The sequence below is a fragment of the Lichenostomus cassidix genome, chromosome 2 (assembly GCF_008360975.1).
Source record: "Lichenostomus cassidix isolate B80296 chromosome 2, HeHo_3.0, whole genome shotgun sequence".
NCBI lineage: Eukaryota > Metazoa > Chordata > Aves > Passeriformes > Meliphagidae > Lichenostomus > Lichenostomus cassidix.
Window position 1 is genome coordinate 17,454,487 of NC_139482.1, and position 21,245 is coordinate 17,475,731.

The 21,245-nt window shown below is 38.5% G+C and overlaps 1 long non-coding RNA gene across 1 annotated transcript; it reads left to right on the forward strand.

Annotated features, from left to right (window-relative positions):
- The first annotated feature begins 6,188 nt into the window (after positions 1-6,188).
- On the forward strand, positions 6,189-20,886 carry LOC146440883 (uncharacterized). The gene is made up of 4 exons (XR_014849706.1): positions 6,189-6,256; positions 13,692-13,826; positions 17,479-17,533; positions 20,625-20,886. It is a non-coding gene; the product is annotated as an uncharacterized LOC146440883 (long non-coding RNA).
- The last annotated feature ends 359 nt before the right edge of the window (positions 20,887-21,245 follow it).

Genomic DNA, 21,245 nt, shown 5'->3' on the forward strand with positions numbered 1-21,245 from the left:
GTCACTACTCTTTATTTCTTCCACATTTTCTTCTCATTCTTCTGCAGCTTAAAAAATCCGTCTAAACTTCATCCACCTCTCCCTCTTCCAGTCCATTCGTAAACAGAGGTGAGAACTTGGGGCTGGTTTACGTGTGGTGGGAATCATGGCATTGCTGCCACATTATGTGCAGTATTGTCTGAAACATGCCATCACGTGGGGAAAACGTTTCTTGACCTGGAGTGCACGAAGTCTCACCAGATGCTCTCCAGTGAGGATCTAACCACTGATATTTACAACTTAACAGCACTTTTCACTTCAACAGGAAGCGTCCAGGTGGCCAGATGCTCCAGCAGCGAGGAGGCTGGCTTACGGTGGGGGAGAGGCTACGGAGTGAGATTAATACGTGTCAAACAAGAAAAACATCTAGGAGTGAGGGTGTTCGCGGAGCAACAGCTGGCCGGCAGCAAACAGGAGGAACCCGAAGCGCATTGTGCCTCTCGGGAGGTGGGGCGGTCAGCTGCACGACTGCCCCGCTCGGGGAGGTTTGCAGGCTGCGGCAGGCTCGGCGCGGGCTGTACTCGGCTCGGCGGCCGCCCAGGGCAGCGGGGCCCGGCGGCACCACCCGGGAAGCGGAGCGGGCCAGGCCCGGCCCAGCCCCGAGCCCAGCCCCGAGCCCAGCGCCGCCCCGGCCCGGCCCAGCCCCGAGCCCAGCGCCGCCCCGGCCCGGCCCAGCCCCGAGCCCAGCGCCGCCCCGGCCCGGCCCAGCCCCGAGCCCAGCGCCGCCCCGGCCCGGCCCAGACTCGCGTCACTTCCTGCGCTGCCGGGCCGGCTGGGCGGGCTGCGCTGCGCTCTGGGACATTCCCGCCGATCCCTCTGGGGCGAGGGTAGCTGCGGGCCGCTCTCCCGTGACACCGGTGACGCTGTTAACGTGACTCGGCCTTCTTTTTCCTGCCTCTGGGCACAGCCTCTCTCCGGCATCACCTGCTCCGGCGTGGGGCTCCTCCGTGGGCTGCAGGTGGATCTGTGCATCCCTGTGTGCCTCCGTGGGCTGCAGGTGGATCTGTGCATCCTGTGAGCCTCCGTGGGCTGCAGGGGAATTCAGCTCCGGCTGGAGCCCCTGCTGCCTCTCCTTCATCACTGACCTTGGTGTCTGCAGAGCTGATTCTCTTGCATGTTCTCACTCCTCTCTGAGCACAGTTCCATCTGCACAATAGTTTTGTGCTGCCGCGATTTCTGGTGGGCTCAGCCCTGGCCGGCGTTGGGTCAGTCCTGGAGCCGGCTGGAATTGGCTTTGCTGGACATGGAGGAAGCCTCTGGCAGCTTCTCCCAGAAACTGACCCTGTAGCCCATCCAGCTACCAAAGTCTGGCCATGCAAACCCAATAGCCCCGTCTGTCTTCAAAAGGTGATTCGAGTGAAATGATAAAAGAAATACAGACACTGCCTCTGAATTTCCATTATTAACAGAAGATCGATTCACTTTAATAATACAAGTAATATTGCAAGTGATTTTTTTCAATTTTTTTAGGTTTTGTAGCCCTTGCATTTCAGGTGACTTAAAGATGGGGTGTTATGGCACTGATTGTGCTACACTGCTACTCAGGTATCAAAGAAATACCAGAATAAAGGAGCTACCTATTACTGTGCAAACTTTAGTCAAGGTCAATTAGGAAAGTATCATAACAGAATCCTTCTTATGCTATAGGTAATAGTTTTGCCACTGTCATCTCTGTATGCAATCCCTAAGGAATCTGGTCTGGGGTTTTTTCTGTTTTCATAAACCTATTTCAGCTAAATTATATTGATTCCTGCTTTCAAAATAGATTAACATGCAAGTATTAATAGATTAATTAGAGGCTGGATTGCTTGGCTGTCTGAATCAGAGAAAATTACGTAGGGGTTAACAATGCTTTAGGTACAAAAAATGTAAGTTAGAATTCTGAAAGTTTGGAATAGTGCCTAAGAGCATGGGAAAAATTGTGGGCCTGTCAGCTCCATTCACATTTGCCCAGTGTGAGTTACAAGTTTGGCTTAGCTGATCTCACACATCTAAGAAGATTAAGTGAAATAGCACGGTGCTTTGGCAAATCACATACAAAAGCAAATTGAAAGAATATCCAAATAATATAACCTATTCATCTTGCACAGTTATGTGTGTCCTAAGCAGTGTGTAACTGAAATGTCGTGCTTAGGCTTGGGAGGGAGGGTGCAGTCCTAAAGGAAGCACGGTGCAATCTGCTTAACCTAAGTGCCTCAGCAATTTGTGCTGGCAGACGGTGCCTCTAGAGACCTGCAGAGGGAGATGTGTTCCTCCAAAATTAGGGGTTTCTATCTATCCCTTTACGGTGTAAGAAATTTCATAGGAAGGTGCTTAAGGTTATAAAGTAATCATGCGCACAAAATTCCTAGAAAGAATAAGCTTTTCTTTTTAGTTCTCTGTGGTATGCAGAGATAAGAACTTAAATTAAATGCTTTGGGTACTGTTTTTAGAAGGAGTATGTCATTCTACCTCTAATCCTCGAAAGACTCCAGCGTATTTTGGTCATCTGAGCAAGGGGCAAGCAGAACCCTTCCTTTAACTCTTCGCCTGTTACTTGCTAAAATGCTGATATTTCAATTCCTTTCATCAAAATATGCTTTGAAGGGTGTTGAATTAGGATTTATAAACAAGCTTTGGCCACTTACTGGGTTTACAGTTTGATGTCTGTATTAATACATATGTGTGGGTCTCATTTGCAGAATCTGACTAGTTACCATCTGGCAGACACTTGAGTGTTCCTAAGTTAGTTATTTTTTGAGAAAGCTGAATATCTTGCCTGCATAAATATTCTCTGCCTGTCAGATAGTGAATCCAACTGAAGGTTTGGAGGGGGAGTCTTTAGTTTAACAGAGAACATTTTATTCACCAGTAGATTTATTAAAGTATATTTATATTGAGGGTCAGTTCTCATTATGCTTTCCTTGCACGGGACTACTGAGATATATGTTCGATTTTATATATTCAGATCTTCCATTTAATGAGTTAAAGTTTTCTTAATGTTAATTTTAAATTTTTATCATCCACAGGAGTGATGCAATGGAGCAATGCTTACCACATGCATTAAAAAGATTATCATTGATACTTCTGATTTGACAATATGTGTTAATTTGGGCACATTTTTATAATTTATTCTGCAAAAGCAAATTACAATTTTGTTAATGTAATTACTTTTTATCAAACAACATTGCACTGCAATATTTCTTATTTTCTTTGCAGAAGGCTCCATGATACTTTAACAGTCAAATTTGTTATTTTGGGTTGAGAATCAGCTCGCAGAGGAGGAAACATACATTTAGGTGTCTCATGGGAGTGTCTTCCCAAATAGTCAGTACAGATCTGCCTTTCTGGTCAGTGGAGATGTCTAAAGTTATTCAACCTGGCCTCTGCCTCTGATTTCAGAAAGGGACAGGTTTCCTTCAGCCCCATTCCTTGTTGGCCAGCCCTGTGCGAGATATCTTTCATACCTCGCTTCTTCTGACACTAAATTATGTGCTCATGAGCAGCTGAGTCAAGTTTCATTTGCCTTATTGCCTGTGGCAGAAACTTGTTCTTAGGTAGATGCTTAAATTTAGGTCTTTTGCTCTGTCAGCACTCCTGCTGGCAACCTGAGATGTCCAAAGTGTGGATATGAAGCTGTGAGTTCTGACAGGTGTGGAGACTCTGCCCAAGTGAACAGCAGGGTATAGGTGACTGAATCTAATCATCAGCATCTTGAACAGAGTAATGGAATAGCCATACTCTTCTTTTGACCAGCTTGCTTTCTATATAAAAATAAATAGTTGTAAAAGTTTGATTTTTAGCTCATTTGCTCCCTCTAGCCAGAGTTGTTCATCTGCAGAAGCATCAGTCAAGCACAATATGAAGAAAATTTTGAAGAGCAGGCTCCAAACCTTTGTAAAGGCATAAATGACCCACTGACAGACACTGAGTTTTTACATAAATCGGTAAAGAAAAAAATTCTTTTTCACTTACATGTTATTCTTCACTAGATACCAGTTTTCATTCATATATCCTTTTTGTGCAGATTAAAACATTATTTTACTTAATGAAAAGTAATCCATGGTAGTATTGGAAATAAAGAAGTAAAGAAGAGCAGTAATATAGATTTAAAGGTGACTGTGTAAGGTGTCTTCTGCAAATTTGCAGTGAACAAACATGAATTACAATGTGCTCAGCATATTAACAACCATAAGAAAAATATTCTTAAATTGTCATGTGGTATTTCTGGTAAAATACTTTATAACAGTATTGTAATAGGCAAGAAAAGTAGCACAGTCCCTGTTGTGTATAATTTATTTACAGCTCTTTTCCCATGTATTTGTTTGTTAATATACAGTCAGTGACTGTTAGGCAATAAATCACAACCCATGCCAGCATTAACACATCTCACCCTCACTACAAGACAGAAATATACATAAAGCCACAGATTCAAGTTTCTGATACAAACATTAAGAAAAAATATTTTAATAATCAATGCAGAAAGCATTACAGAAAAGGAACATGACATTATTTGAGCAGAAGAGTTTAGATTTAATTTTCTTAAATAAAAAAGGAGAACAAATAAAGATAGTTTGGTTCAGTTTTGTAATTGTTCTTGTCCTTTTGCTCTACATCAAAATTCTCAGTGATTTATTAGAAGTTGAATTGCAGAAAGAGGTCCAAATTCAACAAAGCTACCAACAACAGCTATGTGATATGCTGGCTGATCTCAGGGACAATTTTGAGATGGGTTTTATTCATTATTGTGATAATAGACTGCTGGATTGAGTATTAGTATGTCATGAACTAGTTACAGAGTATACCTTTGCACTTCAAAACCTGGAGAAGGTATTTCAATTTTTTGTGAGGACTAGGCATTTAAACTAATAGAAAAAATAATTAACAAAAAAATATTTTTTACAAGTATTGTTTTCTCCTTGTACAGTTTAGCATACTTGAATATAGTTTTAGACTGAGTAACATCATCATTTGATGAGTAACATTGTTAATACAGCATTAATGAGGCTTAATGAGGTTCTTCACCAGTGGAAGAATGCAAAAATTGCAATTTTTAATTTCTTGACTGGTGAAAATTGACCACAAAATGCTCAAGCAATGTCGGGTTAGACCCAAATATGCAGTCAATGCTTACTTTTCCATGGTACTCAAGACAGTCAAATCATGAAGGGATAAGCATGCTTTAATTCCCAACAAATGAAGGGAACTTGCTTTATTGTCAGTCTGCGACTGGGTCTGTTAGGAGGCAGAAGCATAGTAATCTCATAAAATGGAGATTGGTTCAATTAAAAAAAAAAAAATTAATTTGGTAGTTGAACTCTTAGGCTCCCAAGTAGCCAATGACTGATCATGGACACTCCAGGTGGCTTCCTAGTGCCCTCTAGGGCCTGTGCCACAAACCTTCATGGTAACTAATCTCAGCATGTAGCTAGAGCAGCAAAAAGAATGCACATTAGGAAGCATGGAATCTAAATTTCCTCTTTCTTCTCCTGCACGTGAACAGAGCATGCACAGTTGTACCTCTTGATGAAACAAAGTCAATATCTAAAAAACTGATTATTAAATTACTTTATTTTTGTGAGTAGTTGGGAAAGATAGTGGGTAAAATATTTAGCTAAAATTATTCTCCTGTTTGTACACAGCACAGTCAAGCGGAGATGTGTAGTGGGAAGTGTGTCCAGTAGATTAACATCATCTACTGTGTAATACAGTATATAAAAATTCATAGAGAATCCTGGAAGGAGAAAAGAATGTGTTTTTACAGCATGAATGATCTCCTAGACATGTGCAGGGACAGGAGAACAGGTGCACTTCTGAATGGGTTTAAGCCAGCATTAATCATGTGGATGTTTCACAGAATAGGATAGAGAAATGTGAAGCAAAGGAGAAAAGTTCACAGAAAAGATACGAGGAGCTGTGAAGCTGAGGAATTTTAAAAAGATGTGAGAGGAAATCAGAATGCGGAAAACACTGACCAAGTGGCAGAAGATGATGTGCAGTTCAAGAATGTTGCATAGCTTAAAGTGGGTGATTAGAAAACAAAACCAAGGGTTTAGCAGTGAAGGAAAGGGTAGCTTGTGTAAAGAAAGAAACTGCAAGATTTTTTAAAACTTCACAGAGAGTAAAAATGTTAATTTTTTACTTTTGTTATTCATTCCTGGATAATGGTCTGTAGCACCATCCATTGAAGAAAGCAATTCTGCTTCAAAACCAAGTGCTTCAAAACCAAGGGGATTTGGTGAGTATTGATGAATCTTCCAGCAATTACTTTTAGTGTTTTAGGCAGAGATAGTTTATAAGAGCACTGTAGACTATGCAGACTATTTGAACAATAGTATATGTTCCCTTTTACAATGAAGTAGTGAAATACTATTTCTGGGAATTCTAAAATACATATTTTCTTACTTCAGTCAGAATTGTGTTGGTAATCATTTAAATCAGCATTTCAAATATAGAGTGAAGATACAGCTTCATTTGACGTATAAAAATGTAATAGAAAACCCCTCATTTGATTTTTCTTAACACCTGCAATCAAAGTTCATGGACTATAACAGCTACTTGGGTACAACCATTAATAGACATGAGAAGCTCTTCTATATTATGAATCTTGTTCCCCACACAAATGCAGATGTAAATTGCTGGTTATAATGGCAAAGAACTCTCCTGCTTTTTAGCCTGTTTTTGTAGTTTTCAAAAGGGAGACATGATTCAGTCTCATTGCCCATACATCTCCTTTGTATCCCTTCTGGAACATAAACATGTCCTTTTGCCCAAATTAACTGTGCTCATCTGGAGTTCACTGAAATGTGACAAATCTGTAACACTTTTTCAAAACTTCACATATGCCTAAGCTGACAAAAAGCAGTCTCAGGCTCTAAAGAGATTCTAGCTGAGCCTGGCACGTTACTGCTTTTTCATCCCTGTTCTCTTTGTATCATTGAGATGCGTAGTACTAATGAGATCTGAAAATGCCATCTAACTGTGCTGGCAGCCACCTAGAGTAGAGGATATGTGAAATTCTAGGGATACAAAGTCAACTCCTCACTATCTTTTAAAAGTTCTGAGTTGGTGGGAGTACTTTTAGAACACCCAGGTGGATCAGAAAGCAGCCTGTACAGATGTTTGTAACTTCACTGGAATTCAGATGTTAAACCTTTCACTGCTATTAGAGTTCAAAATAGTTTGGTGGCAGTACTTAAACTGCCTTGCAGCTTTTAGTGGTACAAGGTCAGTTAGTTGTAGATTTTAGTGCTATAATGCTGAATTATTTAGTGGATCATCAGGGATTTTGATACAGTTTTTGGACTCTGCCTCTTAACCCAAGGGTACTTGTATTACCACTCTAATGCCCATGAACCCACTGTCAAGACACAGGCTGGAAGCTTGAACCACCTTTCTGGGAAACCTCTTCAGGTATATGGCTGCACTCAAAGTCAAGAAATGCTTCCTAATGCCCAGTCAAAAACTCCCTGGCACCCTTGAACCATCCCCACGTGCCTTATCACTGGACACCAGGGAGAAGAGCTCAGCACCTGCCCCTCTGCTTCTCCTCCTTAGGAAGCTGTGGAGAGCAATGAGGTCACCCCTCATATTCCTTTTCTTCAAACTAGACAAGCCTAAAGGTCCTTAATGCTCCTCATGGGACATTCCTCCCAGCCCTCTCACCAGTTTTGTTGCCCTCCTCTGGACATGTTCAAGGACCTTCACATCCTTCTGAAATTGTGGGGCCCAGAATTGTACACAGGGCTCAAGGTGAGGCCAAAGTGAATGGGAAGCTAATAAGTAATGCCATGAATATATTAATGCTTTTTTTATGCAAGTGGGTTTTGGTGCACATATATGCAATATTTCCTAAGCTTGATACATATTGGTGAGAAAAACTGACCAACAGTTAAAACCTGGACACAATAATATGAACAGAAAAGCTGAAATTGTTAAGAAAAGAAGTATTATGTGGCCAAAAATGCATAGTCTCAAAACTAAAGAAGAGAACAGCTTTTACTAAAGACTTGTCCATAAAATGGACAATATATTAATGATCGAACAATAAATGGCACCATTAAGGACAAAATAATTTATTGGAAGCAAGGGAAGTGAATGCATTGTATGACTTTACTCTTAAGTAAAAACTGTATAATTATTAATAATATTAAAATCCTGGGGACAGGCACAGCAGAGCTAGCTGGCCAGGGAGGAGATTGTCCTGCTCTATTCTGTGCTGATGTGGCCTCACCTTGAGTCCTGTGTGCAGTTTTGTGTGTCACAATATAAGACATAAAGCTATTGGAGGGTGTTCAAAGGAGGGCTATGAGGATGGTGAAGGTCTTGAGGGGAGCCATGTGAGGAGCAACTGAGGTCACTTGGTCTGTTCAGCTGGGGGAAGAGGAGACTGAGAGGAAGTCTGCAACTTCCTTGTGAGGGAAAGCAGAGTGGCAGGCACTGATCTCTTCTCTCTGGTGACCAGTGACAGGGAATGGCCTAAAGCTGTGTCAGGGAAGTTTTAGTTGGGTTTTAGAAAAAGGTTCTTCACTCAAAGGCTGGTTGTGTACTGGAACAGGCTCCAGGTAAGTGTAAAGAGGCATTAGATCTCTGAAGTCTTTGAGTACTAGTACTAGTTCTAGCCTGCATAGATAGGGAAGTGAACCAAAAAAAGTAAAAACATTTTTAAGAGCTGGAGAAAGTGCCCTAAGTTGAAAAATTCAGCTTAAATCTGTTTATCATATAGTTTGAGATTACTTGATTACAGAATCTGAATACCTTGCAAGGAGAAGACTTACAGACATTTGCATAGTGTTTGGAATCTCTCTCTTGAGAGAATGCTTAATCTCTCTCCAGGTCACAAGAAGTATTTTAATAACAGTTTACATAAATTCACTAATTGATTTTCATCCCAGACCAGCTCCTGAATGGATGAAAACAGATGGTTGCAGTAAACATTTAGTGTCAAATTGGCTGGCCAACCCATCATCCTTAGGCTGCGCTGCAAGGATTACTTCAGGATCTATTCAATCTTTAGCTAATCCATACAACAAATATTTATGATCACCAGTTTCTCTGAGAATTCTGCATCCTTATACAAAACAGGAACACGAAAAGTTCACTGTTTTCTTCTTTTTCTGAAAAGCCTGTTTTCCCTCCAAAGCTATGCTGTCTTTAATCTTTCCAGCTCTGGCATGACATTAGAAGCTAAATGGAGGTATCTGGGCCAGTAGCCACTTGTTAGTCCCTCCCTGGGCAGTGTCTATGTTTTGTTTCATTTAAAAGGCCTCCATGGATGACAAAATAGAATACAATGGCTACAAGATGAAACCACTATGAGAATGGTTACTGATTAGAGCGTGTGGTCAAAGGAAGGATGGCATCTTGATCTCCTTCAAGACCTAGGAAGCCCTAATGAAATATATCTGTCAGCAGAATTGAAGATACGGGTTTAATAACTGTGTGGCTGACTGTAAAGTAAAGGCTTGTATACTGGAGCTTCCCATATTAAACCTTAAACTGCTTTTCTTTGAAATATACAGTTATAAACTGTGAAAGATTTGAAATTATAAACATGGGAATATAAGATGTTATGTATAATAAAACTAAATAAAAATTAATATTGAAATTATAATTTCCCTCTTCACTCAGAACTGGGTGTGTTTGTAAATGAGTGTTTTTAATGACATCCTGGGCAATTGCACCCTCTGGTGTGCACACAGCATGGCCTCAAAATACCTAAAGTAGAGATTGAAACAGAGGTACATAATCATTTGGGTGACAGATTCTCGAGAATGGATTTGTTTTCAAGGAAAATTACCAATGTATCTACAACACTAACAACTTTAGTTTATAATTTTAACTGAAATATACTCAAATACATTCTTCCTTTATGTCGTGGGATAACATCAGTAATTTGCATCATATTTCTTTGCAATAAGAGTGCAAAAGTCATAATGGTTATTCAAAAGGATGAATTATTCTTTTGTGTGTACATTAAATACTGCAGGGCACCAAAACTGAAGTGCATATTTCTCAACTGCATAGGGAATAGCTACGTTTTCTCACCTTTACCTGTTTAGCTAGAATACTGTGAACATAAGTGAATGAATCTAGTTGAAGCTTGTTGTATGCATATCTGTCTAGTGTTATTAGAAAAGCTATTGTAAGTTTACAGCAGAAAACCTTAGCAAATGTAGAGTAGAATTATTAAGGTTGAAATATGCTACTTTTCTTACCATTTTTTTAATTTAAAGTAATGAAAGTGTTAGAATAAAGGCAATACATCAGAAAAGGTGAGAAATTGTGAAGTCTCGTGTCTAAGCCATGTTGTATAAGCCTTCCAACCTCTAGCCCTTTTTTCTTACAACTTAAAAGTTCCCCAGTTTAAGCAAGCCAAACGCTACCGCTGTGGGCAGATGGTAGGGAGAACATTGCTACAAAACCTGCCACTCAAAGTGTAACAGATGACTGTAGCTACAGAAAATTGTCCCTTTGTTCATTTTGCTAATGAGTGTCCTCATTGCAGCGGGAGACGGAATGGGTAATGAGCTGCAGTTCCCGGCCGCGGCAGCCGGGGGCGCTCGAGCTAAAGGCTGGCCGGGGGTGGCAAAGGGCAACTGGGCCAGGAAAGCCTCTTGTGCTTCTCGTGTTCTCCCCTTCACAGGGTGCGAGATCAGATCACACTGAGATGGCATTTCAAACTCGCTCGGTGGATTTATGGAAATCTGTGTTTGTTTGTTTGTTTGTTTGTTCTATGTAAAGGTTCTGCTTCGAGCATCTGCTGTTGATGCTCAAACACAGCCAGTGCAGAGGAACAAATACTTAAGCCTATTAAGAGCTGTAACAGTTACTTAAAAGGTCTTTTGAAATTCTGAGGTTGTTTTGCGGTGGTTTAGAGCTGACCACTGCCAGAGTAGAGCGTCTGCTAATTACCTAAATATTGCATGTGCTGTTTTCTTAACACGACTGCTTTCCCTCCAGGGTATTTGGCAATCCACAGGATCTGATAAAAGTTTTCAGTAAAAGCATGCAATCTCATAGTTATCTCAGAGGAATAATTTCAAATCTGATACCGCATAAACACTGTTTAAAATGAAGTATTGATAAAGTATTTCACTAGAATTTATTACAAATATTACATTATTTAAAATAACATTCTTGTTATTCACACTTGGTCTTCATGTAAGCTGCTACTGTTTTTTCAGTACAGGAAGGGCAACCACAAACCAATATGAATTAATGTGCAAAGCACTTGACATTTTATTTACATAATTCCTTTTAAATCACTGAAAACTTTGTAGCCAAAACTTTATGTAGATTGGTAATTTCTTCTGGTAAATTGGAGACAAAAAATGTCTTCTTCAGAGAAAACCGAATAGTTATTAACTATATTTTATCCATCATTACACTATAGTTTAAGTATACGTGCCCTTTCAAAACCCTGATATTTAATTTTTGGAGGTCTTTAACATTTGGAGTAACTTCTTTTAAAGTTCATATTTTTACCAAACAATGCAAATAATATCCTGAATTTTCCTTAGCAGGCAAAGCAACTGTTGTGTGAGTCTTCTCTTTTGTGATATTATTTTAAATGGTTTCACGAGTTAGTTAATATTCTGGTATTACTATAAAGATCTGTGCCAGCTCTGAAAGCTTTTCTATAATTTTAAAAGAAATATGTGGCAGTAAAATCTAGACAGCCATAAGACAATATATTCAAATGTTTTCAATAGCTTTGAAACCAACAAGAAAAAAAGAGTAGCTGTCCCAATAAGCTTCAGTTGCATAAGAAGTCTTTTCTATAATGGACGTGGCAAGATTTAAACAAAGGACACGCATAATAAAAATGTAAATGAGTTTGCTTTACTAAAACTATAACTTTAAAGTCTTTTGTTGCATGTTATCCTGGAACCTTCTTACAAGGTAATCACTGTTTGCATAGAGATTTAAACCGTAGTCTTCAATAGCATTAAACCCCTGCACGGTCTATGTGTGACAGGCATGCAAAGCCATGTTAATGTTCAGAATATGAATTGCCTCTGGGTGGCTCCGACACCAAGTAGAAAACCAACTGTGTTGATATCAGAAGGCCTGATGGACTCCATGCGGCTCCCAGCCTGAAAACTTCACCGCTTTGACATGTGATGTGCTCCTCATGACACTGGCAGCACTGTCACTGAGAAATGACACAAAGGCAACAAGCCCCCCTCCTTAGCCATGCACTTTGCAACCCCCTGGTGTTGCCTGTCCACAGTCCCTCCTGCCTGCCTAGTTACGGACAGCACTTCATAAACACGGGGGGAAGTGTGGGTGGATAGGCCCCAGCTGCCTTCCTGGACACAGCCTCCATAATAAATTGACCTGAATGATGAGGGCACACAAACAGTATGATATGCATTATTCCTGTCAATAAAATGTCCCCATGCGTTATGGGCTTTGTATATAATGTACTGCAGCCTTTCTTCTAGCGGGGACCTATTTAGAGTCTCGACTTTTTTCTATTCATATTATGGCTCTGTAATAGAATTCAGAAATTATATGATACTGTGTTGTATAATATTACACCAGTGCAGCATATTTAAATCCCTGATTCCTTCCTTATGAATTCAAGGCATCACAATCTTTCAGGTTGTCTTTGAAGACGATGACCATGACAAAGAAAAATGCTTGAAAAAGAGAATGAGGCTTTTAAATTGCACAATGAGATTTCTCATCTTGAAAATGCTCTGAAACACGCTGAAAAAAAAATTTATTAGGTGAAACTTTAAACTGATGTCAGATCAAGATGATGAGTTTAAAAGCATGTGAGAAATGTCACTAAAGTTGGAATTGTTTGCCCTTCAGAACTTGTTTCTGGACTGTTGTCTTTTTCTGGTATCAAATGCTAATTTTGTATGTATTTGTAAAGAAATTCATACATACTTATTCTAATTCTAATGCATATATTTACATATTTTTAGTTTATGACAAAGGAATATTTGCTGTGGCTTTTGAGACTTCTAATATTGCCTAACAATGTGACTAGACTTCTTATTTTGTGACAGATATATATGGTAAAGTTACTGATCCAGTGAAGTGTCATATGTAGGTAGTTATGGTTTGAAATTATGGTCTACTATTTTATCTTAAAAATATTAAAGTCCATTCTCTCCCTAGATTAGTTTTTGAGCTTCTGCAAAATGTACATTTCTTCATAGAATTAATTTTGTGTTTCTGGAAAAGTTTGTAACAGAATCAGTTTCTGTCAAATAAGCTGTCACTTTTGATACCTGTGCTTTATTATAGTTCTTAAAAGAAGGGATTTTTCCAGATGAAATGTATGTACAGTGTTAACCTGCAGGGTACTTCTCATATATTGCCAGAGTGAAACATTTAACGGAGGCCTAGAAACTATGGCAACAGAATTGAATTTGGCTGTTTAGCTTTGTTATGTTCATATAGGTTAGACCTAGTACCACTTTTAATGGTGGCAAGATTTATTTGATACAGACAATATTCCTCGTTCCTGCTTATCATCTGATCCTGTGGACCCTCTTATCTTTTGGTAGTTTTATATGAGACGTAAAGAACCACCTGCTAAAACACTTTGAATTGGGTGTGTTGAGCAGTGAGGATGTCCAGAACCAATATTAATGGAAAGCTGTGGGTACTCAGTCACACTTAAATTTACTTCTTGATATCTCTCTGCCCAGCCAGCAGAGCAGCAGGGAGGAGGCTATGAAGGTCAAGGGCGGCAGTGAAGGTCACAGTTCTGCCAGGACTCTCATCCCAGTGCATTCCGCTGGGTTCGGACACTGACCTGATGCAAATATTTTGAATACATTAATGTAGGCATGTGATTTCATGGGTTTTCTCTTTCCCCTCTTGTTTTCAGATAAGCAAGTTCAAACATTGCAATTAAAAATGGGAAGATATGGGTGAGTACTTCAAGAGATTCAAAGTAATTTTAACTTCTGTAAGTTACACTTGGCACAACAGTAATGAGCTTGGAGTGTGTAGTCCAAATAATGTTAAAGCTGACTTTAACTAGACTTGTGTTATATTTTGGGTTATGGTAGTATTACTCATTGTAGAGTTATAATGAATTGGTATTCCTTGAATGAAAATTACTTGAAAGAACTATGAAAATTCTTAACCTCAATAAGCTACAGTAAAAGAATTGAATGCTTACATTTAAAAAGTAACACATTCAGTAAGTTTTTGAAGGGAGGGAGGGAAGATTTGTAGAGGTGAATTGCTAGAAGCTTCAAAAAAGAAAATGTATAATTTTTGTAACCTGTGACTTGTTAAATATTCCACTATTCCTGAATAGATCTGTTAACATATGTGAATTATCATTTATATCCTATCTGAGTAAAATACTATCTAAACAAGATGTAAAAACCAACTTTTAAAGAAAACTTTCCAGTGCCAATGTCTATTAATTAGCAGTTGATCTCAATAAAATATTGACAGCACTCAGTGTTTTCCTGGTATAACATCTAGATATCTACCCAGTGGACTTCCTATGTTGTGATAGTTCTCAAAGGACTTTTTTCTACAATGTATAGTTCTCATTCTGAAAACTACGAAATAGACACAGGAGCTCTTCCAATAAAAAACATTCCTTCTGTGACACATTTCCAAAATGTTTTGTAGATTGCTCACTTCTCTGTGATGGAAAGCAGTGGTACTTCTATGTTCAAATTTGCTAAATTCTCATGCAAATTCATGTTTTTAAAATTTGGCTATATTTTTGTGGTGACTGAGGCACTGGATTTCTAAAATGATCCCTTTTGTTGCCTTTTCTTATAACCTTGGATGAGTATCTCTTCTGCCACCAAGTTTCCTACTCCTTTAATAGTGATACATATTTATATTTATAGGAGCACCAAAAGGGTACATTCATAAGGATTTTGTACAGGAAATCCAAAATCAAAATTGCAATATAAATTTGCCTGTCTAATGCAATAGTCTGTTAAAGGAGGGATGTGTCTTCCATTAGCTTTTATCTTCTTTTTAGTTGTGGCAATGCTAACGAATCCTGCTTGTGTTTGAAGACTCATGCTCAAAAGGAAAGGCCAGTTGTCTGTTCCTATGCTGAATGTTTCTTCTTAGTTCATTTGAAAAGTTCAAAGAGCATTTTTAAAGTGTATTTTTTCACCCTTTCACTCACAGGAGGTTTTTCCTCAAACTTACTCTCTGTTTTCCTTCCCTTCCCTTCATCTCCATGCAATGGGGGACATTGTCTAATGTTTAGTATTTTCCCATAGATGCCACCTCAGTCTGTGGGTTTGAGCAGCAGCATAGGTACTCTTTTCCATGTGCCACTCTTATGATCTGCAAGTCCCTATCTGTGTAATTTTGACCACACACCTTGATCCCAATGGCCTCCAGCACAGCTGCCTGTGCAGGAGACCCTTCAGAGTCACAGCACAGTCTGTCAGGTGACAGGGCAGGTGAAGTGTTGTGAGAAATCTTTAGGGCAGTCCTCATTATAATTCTGATAATTAATCTAATTATATTTCAATTCTCAAAAGAAAAACTACAGTTCTTAAAGATTAACTACATTGATTGAAATTTCTGACTCTTCCCCCACATCCTTTGCATATCCCTTTGAAAGATGCCCTCCAGATAGCCAGAATGTGCATAAATTCTTCTTTGGTTAAAAAGCTTTTACCTTAAAAAAGAGGAGCTGGGCATGAAAGCATACACTGCTGTAGTGCCCAGTAGTTGGATGTTTTAGTCCAGAAAGGGAATTCACAAAGTTGATACAGGCACCTGTATCCAATATACATAGTATAGATAACACTTAAAAATGGGATTCAAAGCAGACACAGCCAGTCATAAGTGACAATGAAACCTGTTGGAAGCACTTGGACTTACTAGAAATTACAGATTGATTTCTCGTTGGTGGACCTAGAATCTTGATCTTCCTCCCATGCCCAGGCAGCCAAGCTGTGCACTGACTGAGAGCAATTGCCTCTCTCATTTCTCTCCTAAGAGCATCATAAGAGATGGCAAGGACTGAGTTTGTTACAAAGACTGGAGCATTTGCCCAGGGCTCTGGTCATTGAACTTGAGGATCTTTGAACCCACAGCTCCATACAGCAATGAATTAACTCTAGTTAAAGAGAGCTCCATGTTCTTCTTTAAAGCTGGATACAGGGAGAGCAAGCCGAGAAGAGCCATAATCTCTAGGATGCATGTTGGGATACTCAACATACAAGAAGAGATTTTTCTATAGATCTGTTTTTTCTTTCTTTGTATTTTTGCTGAGTATTTTTGCTTGGGTTGGGTTGCTGAGTGGGGGAAGGGGGCATGTTTTGTATATTGTTTTCTTGTAATTCATAGTCTAGTGTAAAATGCATAAATAATTTATTGGGCCAAAACACAGGGCTGTCCCTTTTTCATGCAGTCACAGCTTTGGTATGTCATCAAGCTCATGCATGAGTATTCTGTATCTAGTCTCATGAATTTCATATTCTTTGTGTCCAATGGCACAGCTTGAGCAGAACTGGTGGCTTATTCTCATCATAGAGGGGTAGTTAGGCTACTTTTCCATGACTTGGGATATTGTAATCAAGCCCCATAAAACTCCCAGCGGCATACAATGTCAGCTGCCCTGATTTGTGGCTGAGCATTCTAGCTTCTAGGTTATTATGCTGAAGGGAAGCATTTCTCCATTTTTATGAAAGAAAATGAATGTCAGTGTTGTACTCAACATTGTCTGGTTTTAAATATGTTCAAAATGCAAATTCAGTAAGTAACAAACTCTGCTCCTGGTGACACTGGAAAATATAGATGTTTAATTTGCAAGTCCCAAGTGACAGTAGCTTTGACAGACAGCTCCAGCCCAGCAGAACCGAGGAAACTTTGCCATGCAGTGTAACTGTTTAAAGGAGTTTGATTCTGGAACTTCTAAAGAATTCGTAAAGAATTTTGCCTAAATTGCTCTTTAGGCAGAATCCTTTGTCCTGGATGAGAAGAGATGTGCAATTTGCCTGACAATGTTTGTCTCACAGGGACATGTTTAGAACTTGTTGCAGATGATACAGACATCTGCTGGTCTTTCTACACATGTACAGCACGACAGGGGAATTGCTCCTGCAGCTCCAAACTGCCACTGCTGTCTGGCTGTAACAGCTTTCCACAAATTCCCACTTTTCTGAGGGTTTAGGTCGCTGAAATCTCTCTTTCTCATGATTTCATCATTTTCCTGCCTCCTGTGACATCACACTCTACTCTGTTTCATATGTGTGACTCTTGTGACATTATTAAACTCCACATTAAACTATTTCACTCTAAGTGAGGACATTTGTCTGTTAGCAGTTATCACACAAATGTATGTATGTATGTATGTCAAGGTTTAAACCCAGCCAGAAACCAAGTACCTGTAGTCTCTTTATCAGGAAGGCTGGCCTTTGAAAATGTTTTTAGAAATTTATGCCTGTTTTTAGTATGAAATCCAACACTATTTCTGGCATATCTGTATTTTAGTTGATTGAAATTCAAGGCAAAACTTGAAAATAGAAGACCATCAGCTAAAAACCTGGTAAGATATTGGTGTATACATTGTTGTTTGTAACCATCATTTATCATTGCAAGTCTAATAAAATATGCAAAAGTCTTTTGATATCCCATAGATTGAATAAATTTATTTTAAAAGTAGGAAAGTTATTTTACATGTGAAAAAAGACAGCAAAAATAATTTACAGTTTTGTTTTGTTCCTATTATATTTTGAAAGGAGTGGAGATAAACATTGTTACTAGAATTTTTTTTTTTAAACACTTCTATTTTGGTTTAGAAGGACTTGGAAAATATTTAATAAATGCAACATTATTTGAAAGGATTTGCTGCTGCTGTTTACAAATGCCATAGGCAATGATACAGAGTTTTGTCTGAAAATATTTTTGTATTCTGCATTAGTCTCATAAGAACACTGCCTTTTATTTTCTTTTTACATGATCCAGGAACTTTCCAGACGGCTGGTCCTTTATTTTGCCATTTGACTTTTTTTCCCCAGCCTGATTTCGTACTGGCTTTCACACTGATCACTGCTAGTACGTCTTTGTTACAGTAAACTGACTGGGTTTATTATAATAAAAAATAAAACACAGCTTGACTTGCAATCTAAATGTGCTGGAAAAGAATATGATACTGTTTAGAAGAGAAAAGGTTGTGAATAGAAAAACAGTACCACTTCAGTTATTTAAACATTTGCTTTTCTGCAGCTTGTCAAACTTTGTGCCAAGTCATAGCTGCTTTACTTTGTTTTGTTAATCTCAGCACCATGTGTCTTGGGCTTTTTTAATAGAGGACCAATCCTGCAGTACTTACTCAGTTTTCAGTTTCAGTGAGGCTGGGTAAGTACTGTAGGACTGCATTTCTTTTTTTAAATTAGGGGCAAAAAACCAAAGTATAATGCTGTCGAGTAGGTCTTTCAAAACAGTTTGTGAAGGTTAAAAAAATCCTACCAAGTAAGTTGCATATTAAATAAATTCTAGTAAACACTTCATAATGAAAATATTTTACAATTCTCATCACATTTTAAGAAAATTTCTTTGACTTGAAGGTGTAAGCAGGACTGCATTGAACAGGAAATAATAAATAAAATATTTTAAAATTGGTTTGTCTAAAGTCAGACCAAAGTACAGACTTGTCTCTTTCAGGGAAAATCTTTTGGGATAAGAATCTGCCAGCATAGAGTCCTTGTTAGTGTTAAAAATTAAAGTCTGACTGGTATATTTACCAAAAACATTTGAAGGTGTTATTGTAAGATGCTGTAACTGAGGCTTTCTTGGCCTTCATCATCTGTTTCTGAAGTGATATGTAACATGAAAAAAGCTCAGACACATTTCTGGATCATCTCTGAGGCACCTAGAAAAATAATTTTAAGTCACAAATTGAGTTGTGACAATTCTAGAAATCCCAGTGGGGAACTTTATCATCAAAGCTTAAGCAGTCAGGTTTGATATAATCTAGATACTAGGAAGCTTTTATTAATTCAGGAGAAAAATAAGTTCTCAGAATGAAAATGGTTTTTAAAATACATATTTATTATTAGACACCTCTACTTCTAGTTTATTATTAATCCAGAATTAGTTCAAAGTTTTATCTAGAAATGTGTCTTTTAAGGGGACACGCTTGGATGAATTGGGCAAACCTTTCTCTGCACAGATGTAGAAATAGTCAGAGTGCACAGGGGTCCAGGCTGTGCAAAGGCTGGAGAGCGAGCTTTGGTCTGACTCTTTTCTCTCCTCCTAATTCTAAAATCAAGCTGTCAAAATTCTAAAATCGGTTGTTAAATATCTAGAACATATTTTGGAGTCTGCTTCTGAGGTCCCCAAAACACGGGGAGTGTTCACAACCAATGTGAAAACTAATGAAGATACCTTGACTGATTGCAACCCCTAATCTTATTTAGCACGAAAATTTTTGGGACCTTATCTTGTCATTGCAGATTGTCAAAAAAGATCAGTTTTAAGCACAAAAGAAATACAGCAGTAATGCAGCCAAGTCAAGTAAGTCAGAGCAGTAATGTGCACAGTGGATGGGAAATAACACTGAATGTGGAACGCTGCTCCTCTGGAAAACAGCAAGGAAGGAGAGGAGTCAGTGAGAGCTTAAAAGCTCTGCTTTTGGGACTTCTGGTTAGTACTCTGAGTGCATACAAATGTGGAAATGAAAGATGGACATGCAAGAGAATAAAAACACTCGCAGTGCACATAGTGCTCATGAGGGATGAACTCAGAACATAAAAATGAATATGTCAGTAAGGTTGAATCTGAAAATATTAATCCTAGAATGTGTGATTGGAATAAAGCACAGTGCTCTCAAAATATCTTCTCTAAGTTTTAACAAGTTCTTAAAGCAATTTCATGAAGATTATTATATAAATGTAATGTTTTCTGCCTTACTATATAATTCTGCATATTTTTACTTTATTTTAATAAATAAAAAATGTTAGTGATAGAAAATGACTTTTTCTAGTGGCTTAAATCCTGGAAATTGTAACAATGTTAAATTAACATTAAATAATTAAAAATTACAAGACAGAATCAGGAACAAAGTACTCAACATTCAATCAATAGTAAAATCCTGAAAAAATGTTATAGGGAAAAATATCAATTGATTAAATGTTCCCCTTTTGTCATCTTTAATGATTCTATCAATATTCTGTTTCATTTAACTGCCTACAAACATTATTGTTGCTTTCCCATCATCTGAGTAGTACAAATCCATGAGCAATGCTGAGCAGTAGCACAGAAGTAGCTGGCTTTGTTACAGCTCCACACAAGCCAGGGGCTGCTGTCACTTTCTAATGTTGTTGACAGCCCCAGCTCATATTCAACAGCATTTTCAAAGAAAAAGTGCGTATTTTTCCCTCTAGTTATTATTAGGTCCCCAGATGGTGAGCTGAAAAACAGTTTTCTACTGGCATAGATCAAAGTGCTAAGACAATTAGCTTTATATCTGAGAAAAGGTCCTATGCCTTTTGAATACACTATTCACAGATGACTTCTTTGTTAATCATTTTAATATAATTTTTCAATAAACCATGATGCTGGTAAATATTAGACTTCTTGCAAAGGTTTCTGCCCATAGTTTGTTCATATTTCTTGGTGGTTTCTTTTAACAACAGAAGAAGAAGAGAGAAGATGACAAGAAAAAGTGCAAAGTGTCCTGAGTGTGGCACAGAAAAAAGAATGAGATTAACTCATATGGAAAATATAGATTTTATTACTTAATATTGCAAAGTGCTGTGCCTGTGTTATACTCTGTTTAATTTGCCTTAGTCTGGTTTCTTTTTTTCCACCAGTTTCTCTTAAGCCTATATTTGTGTTTTATAAGTATGTGAGTATGAGTATTGTGTAAGTAATTAAATACTTCCCTTACACCACACAGCAGTCAGCCATTTTTTCTGTTTTATCTAAATGGAGTTGGATAACATCACTTCTTGTCTAGGTCCTTACCTTCTGCCTCTTTGAACACCTACTTGCTGATCCTTGCCCTTCAATCTAGAGAGGAGAGCCTGGCAGACCACGGGGTGGTGGTCTGGTGGGGCTCATGATGTTCGACAGCTACAGTCAGGGGGTAAGTGTCACTCTGGGGGTGTTTGTCTGAAATCAGTTCAATTTACAAGGTAGGAGTCTGATGGAAGAAATCCCTTTATTGCCACTGTACCTCACAGATAGCTAAAATACTGGGAAATATTTAAACAGTCCTCAGATCCTAGTTTTTTCACAGAAAACAGTGCTTTACC